The 6,377-nt window shown below is 45.1% G+C and overlaps 1 long non-coding RNA gene across 1 annotated transcript; it reads left to right on the forward strand.

Moving 5' to 3' along the window:
• The first annotated feature begins 1,950 nt into the window (after positions 1-1,950).
• On the forward strand, positions 1,951-5,933 carry LOC118176534. Its single transcript, XR_004755455.1, has 2 exons — positions 1,951-5,089; positions 5,162-5,933. It is a non-coding gene; the product is annotated as an uncharacterized LOC118176534 (long non-coding RNA).
• The last annotated feature ends 444 nt before the right edge of the window (positions 5,934-6,377 follow it).

The following is a 6,377-nucleotide window of genomic DNA, read 5'->3' on the forward strand; positions in this document are numbered from 1 at the left end:
TTTCTTTCAACTACCAACAGTTACTGTTAATATGTTTAAAATTTTGGAAGAAAGCAACTTAGTCTAAAGGTAAATGTTCACATCATGTAGTGGATTCCGAAAGAAAAACTATAATGTTGAGAAACAATCAGGTTTTGCTTTGTCTGGTTTTGGTTGATTTATTATTATTTTTTTTTTTACTTGCATTGAAGTGAGTTCAGCACAGTATTTCTCTACTTCCACAGAATTGTATTTCCATGTTTGTAGAATCACATAGGGAATTTTTCTCTGCAACATCTTACTGGCGTATTATTTGTTTTAACATAAGCTTGCTAACTTTTTCATTGCATGTGATTAAGTCTAGCTTGTTTTGCGGGCTCTATCTCTGCTTTCATGAAAGCAGCATTTAGCCTGACTGATGCAGATGATGTTCTTGGTCTTGGTGCCTTAGAGGTTCTCCTCTGATGGGGCCACAAATGAAGGGAGCCTCAACCTAGAACACAGTGGGAAGTTTAAACGGATTAGGATTCATTTCACTCTTCACTTACCTGGGCCTCGTTCATCTGTTTGCATCACGGGAGGCAAGATCAGGCGAACAGGTAGGCTTGGGTCTATTTGAACAGTTCAGGCTTCAAACATATCTGAAACTGGGGTTTTGATTCTTCCTCAGTGTCTTTGTTCAAAGCAGACTTGTTCTGTAAATCAGAATGGCTGAGGTTGGAAGGGACCTCTGAAGATCATCTAGTCCAAAATGCTGGACTGGTGCTAAATTCCTGGTTTTCCCTTTTTTTGTGTGTGTGCGCACTGAAACTTGGGTCATGGAGCAGCCACAAGAATCGAATCCCGTTTTCTGTTTTGCTGCACGGCAATTTGTGACAACGTGAGCAAGGCCCAGTTACGTGCTGTGGTGCACTTTAACTGAAAAACTGTAGGGGCTGCTGTGATATATGAAATGCCTTGGAAAATCAGCCTTAGCTCTGAACACAAATATGCGGCTGCTTTTCTTGGTAAAATAATACCCATTTTTCCACCGTAGCTTAAAGCCCATCCCTGCAGCTTCTCTGCAATCAGCCTTTTCCTGCTCTTTGCCTTTGATCAGCCCATGTTTCTCTCTGCTCACTCAAACCTGTTTCCTAGGATTATGTTTTTTCATAGCTTCATCTCACCTCCTGGGGTGCAGATTAGTAATACGCACTCCTTACCTCTGCTAAATGCATGCTTTCTCTCTTTATGTTGTCTTCCCCTCTTTTAAGTATTTTGTCAAAGCTTAAGACAAAGGTAATTAGTACTAGCAATAAGGGCTGTTGTGGCTCTGAACTCATAATTAACCATTGTTAAAAGGAGTTGGTCAGTCACTGTAATTGTGTTTACCTGGAGAAAACCACATGCCTAATTTCTTGAAGCAGGTGTATGTCTGGTGTGCCTGAACTCCTGGAAAGAAAGAAGGTCACTTGAAAGCACCACTCGATGCGTTAGGATCGAGTTTATAGCTTTTTCTTTTTTCCTGGGGAGCAAGCACTGCGTTTTCTGCAGGGTAGTTTTACCCAGGTATTTAGCAGAAAAATGCTCATTCATTTGAACATGAGATGGGGACCCCAGTGCCTTAAGTACACAATGAGGATATAGAGGTGGCTAGTTGGAAAATGAGGAACACAAGTGACCACCAGGATGGAGTGCAATCCCTGAAATTTCAGGCAACTCTGTAGTAACATTTAATCTGAAAGTTTTTTTTTAATCTGCCCTCTGGCTGTCACAAAACACAAGCAATGCCATGTGTTTTGTAACAACCTGAGCAACGTTTTCTGTGAAGCTTTGGAACTGTAATGTGGCACAGAAAATAAGCAGCATGAAGAGCTTTACTAGCTTTTCAGAAGAGTTGAATATCGAGGGAAAGGAGTACTCATAAAAATGCCCTTTCTTGGTCAGGCTTCTCCTGAAGATGTACCCAGTGGTAGGAGATCTGCAGTTGTACGGCATGCCTCCCCAGTGATGTAAGGCTGAATAAAGAAAAGCTTGGAATAAAAGTAAATATAAATGATTATTTTTTCTGTCTCATCTCTGAAGCCTTTTTCCATGTCCAGTCTAGATTAGTTTTGCAGTTTTAGATCATGCATTCCCTCCATCGTGCAATTTAATACATTTAATCTGTGGAAGATGTTGATGTCCAAGCAACAAATAGGCATATCCTTGATGTAAAGGCCAGCTCTCTTCTGAAACCTCTTCCTGACTCCTGTGATGTTCTGCAGAGCGGTGGGACCGGGGAGAGCTGCAGCGCCGGGAGGTCGCACGCACCGCGACTGCTCGGTGACAGGCGTAACGGATCGTGACTCAGCTGGGGAAAATACAGCTAAATAGGCTGTGGCTCAAAATAGTTGACTGTGACAGAGAAATCCATGCAAAGCTAATTGAGAATATGATGCTATGCCCACAAAGCCTGTTAGGCTTATATCCAAATATATGAACTGTACCTAAAGCCAGCAGGATTGTGCTGGTTCTGAATGGCATTCGCTCTGCACTGAGTATTTTGCAGATGATAGAAACGAGGAACAATTTGAAATCTGCTTGGTAGACTCAGGGAGTGTCATTCTAGGTCACAGCTTGGCTCAGCACTGTGCACCATTGCTCCAGCTTCGCTGTAGCCTGGCGTTAACATTTCAGTCTTCAGAAGAATGGAAGCCGTAGAGGATTGGATTTAAGAATGTATTTTTTTTCCCCATTCATTGTCGTGATTTGAAAGTTGAGAGACAGGTGGAATGATGGCAGGTGTTGGTTTGTTTAGGGGAGGGTTCTTCTTAGTTCAGTTTTGTTTTTTTTTTTTTTTTTGTGGCCAAGAATCCTTTCTGTTGCTCTTCTCTAATGCTTGGCTCAGAGAACACGGGATGGAAAGAAATTGCATTTGGTCAACAAAAATAGGAAAGTGTTCTAGGAGACTTGCAGTGGAGTGACATTACCTTGTGATGTAAACAGTTCGTGTGAAACAGCTCTCAACTATAGAAAGTGGTTCTGTGCCAAGAAGTGCCTGCAACATTCAAACACGCCCTCCGGCCCAGTTACACGCAGTTCTGATTGCAAAGTAGCTTTATTTGGATAACTCCACTGCAGCTGAAAAGGATTTGGGTCACAGGAGAAACGAGGTGCTGTTAGGAAATGGCTGAGACAGCAGGCAGCAAAAGCAGGGGGATGGACAGCGTTATTTTTCAAGAAAAGCTTTCTAGGTTGTCAGTTGCTCTGCGCTGTTAGGTGAGAGCTCTTTAGCAAGACTTTATCATCTTTGTTGTTTTTTTTTTTTTTTGCTGCCCTTTCTCAGAAGGTGGAAATGGGATGTGCTTTGTCTACAGATGCAGTTCCACAGCCCGTGGGCTCCTGACAATGGAGATTTCCCTGTGAAAATACTCGTGTAACCCTGTGCCGCAAACAGAGGTGAAACCAGGAAAATCCAGAAGAGAGAAAAGGGGAAGGATGGTGGAGAGGGGTGAAGAGAAGTGGAGCTGAAAGCAGATCACTGTACAGAGAAGGACAAGGCAGAAAATAGCAGCGTGAGCTCCCAAGCGGTGGGAGGAGGTTGACGCTTTGCTCATCGATACAGTCCGATGTTGAAGTCACATGGAAATAGAAATAATCTGCTTTGGTGGTGGCAGCTGCCCCTCTGCGTGTACGGCCGTGGCCTGAGCACGCGGCGCTCTGCAGCCCCCGCTCCTGCTGCCTGCCTGCAGCGAGAGGCATCTGTGTGCTGACACAGCGATTGTTCGCCTCGGTTAGTTAGGGCCTGCGTGGAACTCTTTGTTTCGCTGAGGCATTTAAAGCAGGCTGCTTTCTCTCCGTTTAATCTTGCAGGGGAAAGTGTGTAAAATGGACAATAAAAGGTAATGATACTAAGTGTCGTCTGGGCACGTTAGGAAGTCAGCGTGACGGGGAGGAAAGGAAACTTGTTTGTCATGAACGTGCTTTATCTGAGAATAAAAGTTACGGGGGGTTTTGCTACTGCTTAAAACCTTAGATGCAGTACTAGGGGTCTCAGACAAAACCTTTCCTATGGTCGGCGAGGACATGCTTTAAGAAATCCTTTCGGGGTATGGATAGGAATATTGCGGAACCAGCTTGGGTGGGTTTGGCTTGGATCTTGGTGACAGTGAATGTCACAAAACCCAGTATGGTCACCAGCTCTAATGTTTTCTGTTTGCCATTCTCAGGTGGGAAAGTTTATTTTCACAGCAGAAATGAAATTTCCCCTTGCTTGAAAGAGCACCTCTTACGCCATCCCCCTCTCATTAGCAAGGACACTGGAACTGCAGTTGGGTGGTAAGGATATTTTTTCACCCAGAAGCACAGCAAGACTCAGCAATTAATTTCTTAGAGGGCCACAAGACTGTCATCAGGTAGTCTTAGCCCTTGATCTTGATTTCTTTAGCCACCTGTGACAGACAGGCTGAGGTTACGTGCTCTGTTCTGTGTCCTCCACCAAGCTTTGTTTCCAAGTCCTTTATTCTGCATGGAGAGATCTTCCCCACGCCTCGACAAAAAGAGAAGGCCGCGAGCTGCGGTCTCAAGACTGACACATTTTGGTTTTCATAGTTGAGCCTTTTGAGCAAAACCCATAGGAGTAAAAAGATTTCAAAAACTGTAGGGTTATAAATCTGATCCCTGGGAGCCTCTTGAATGGGAAGCTTGCGAGGGAGGAGGAGGTTGTGTGGTACCACGGCTCACTCAGCGTCACACAGCTCCATCTCAGAGGTGTTCAGAAGGGCTCGGACTTGCCAAGTAGATGCTGATCTGCCCTCTTTCAATAACAAGTCCAGCATTTCAGCACGCATAAAGGTTTTTAAGGTCCTTAGGTGCCTAAAGGCATGGCTGCTCCTGAAAACCAGATTTTGAAGGTTAAAAATTTGCTTGGGTAAATAAGTGCGTGCAAGGTGAAGCTGTCTCTCAGTGCTGGACTGGGACCTGGCGAGTGGGAGGGAAGAAGGACCCTAAACGGGGTTGGGTCAGGTACTCAGGAGCTTGTGGTGCAGGATGATACAGCACAAGCCATTCCTCCTGCTGTCTTGTGCCACTGAGCCAGCGCTTCAGGGCTAGCATTTTGCTACAGAGTCGGTCAGCAGCAAACTGTGAGGTATCCCAGGGCAGGCGTTTGTTCCAAACAGCATCCCTGAGGGCCTCACCTTCCAGCCTTACCCCCTTGCAGCTGCTGCTACCCCACACCTTGCTGAGAGCAAAGCATGAAGTCCTGGAGTGAGAAAACAGATTGTTGCTCTCGTCTTCACATTTCTGTGCACAGAAAGCACCTTGGGCAGGGAACATCAGGCCACAGCCTGGCTTACAGTGCTGTAGGATGGGGCTCTCTGTTTTTAAATGGAACTAGAGGAGAAAAGCTGATGAGGCTTAGATCAACTGGAGCGAAAGCAACTTTTTATTATGATAGCCTGTAATCACAACAGGGCTGCTTCACAGTAAGTCTAATCTGGATCGATTGGGGTGGTGACATCCATCTCGTGGTTCACTTCAACATCAATCTGGCCCCTGCCTGTCACAGTAATTGTCTCTTATCACTCTTGGAGATGGTGTTTCCCGGGAGCAAACTCCTGTTACTTTTCATTACCAAGGTTGGGAAACAAGGCTCAGCAACAGGGAGTGGCACTGTCTTCACCAATTTTTATTTTTCTTTTATTTGGATCCAAACAAAGTCTTGTCAGTAAGTAGTACTAGCCAGCCTGCTACCCTCTGCAACACTTGTCACTACAGCATCTGTGGCTTTCCAGCAAAGCACGAGACAACATTAACAGACAGCTGTCACAGTCTGGTCCGAGCTGACCTGTGCCTTGTTCTGGCTGTTGGCTCTGCCTGACATCCTTATAATAGCTGCATTATAACAGCGTGCTCCAAAACAAAACAAGCACCTACTTTCCCCAGTGGTTAGAATTCTGATTTGTGATTCTAAATTTATTCTTTATTTCCTTGGGGGGGGGGGGGGGCCAAGCAAAATAACAAGCAGCAGTCTTGCTAAGAAGCTTTCTTCTGCCTCATTCTCAGGCTGAAATCCTGGGAACTGTGGCAGTATTTGTTCTTGTTCTCTCTGGGGTTCGTGGCCTTGTTCCCCCATCACTATTCCTTTCTATATCTGGTGAGTATATTTCATTGGCTCTTAGCAGGGAATGCCTTTGTAGAACAACCGACGAAGGTAGAAGGATGAAATCATGGTAAAGTATTTAACTTCTTGGGGGGAATTTAGTGTCACGGACATGATGAACGAGGGGTCATTGTGGTTCTTACACCTTTCAGATTCAACAGAAGGGGTGGCCTCAGGGGACCCCCTTGCTTCCCTCTTCAAAGAGAAGCAGAACAGCTATTTCTCCTGAAGTCATTAATGCCATGAAGCAAATAGGTAACCGTATTTGGGAGGA

Source organism: Oxyura jamaicensis, chromosome 20, assembly GCF_011077185.1.
Source record: "Oxyura jamaicensis isolate SHBP4307 breed ruddy duck chromosome 20, BPBGC_Ojam_1.0, whole genome shotgun sequence".
NCBI classification, from domain to species: domain Eukaryota; kingdom Metazoa; phylum Chordata; class Aves; order Anseriformes; family Anatidae; genus Oxyura; species Oxyura jamaicensis.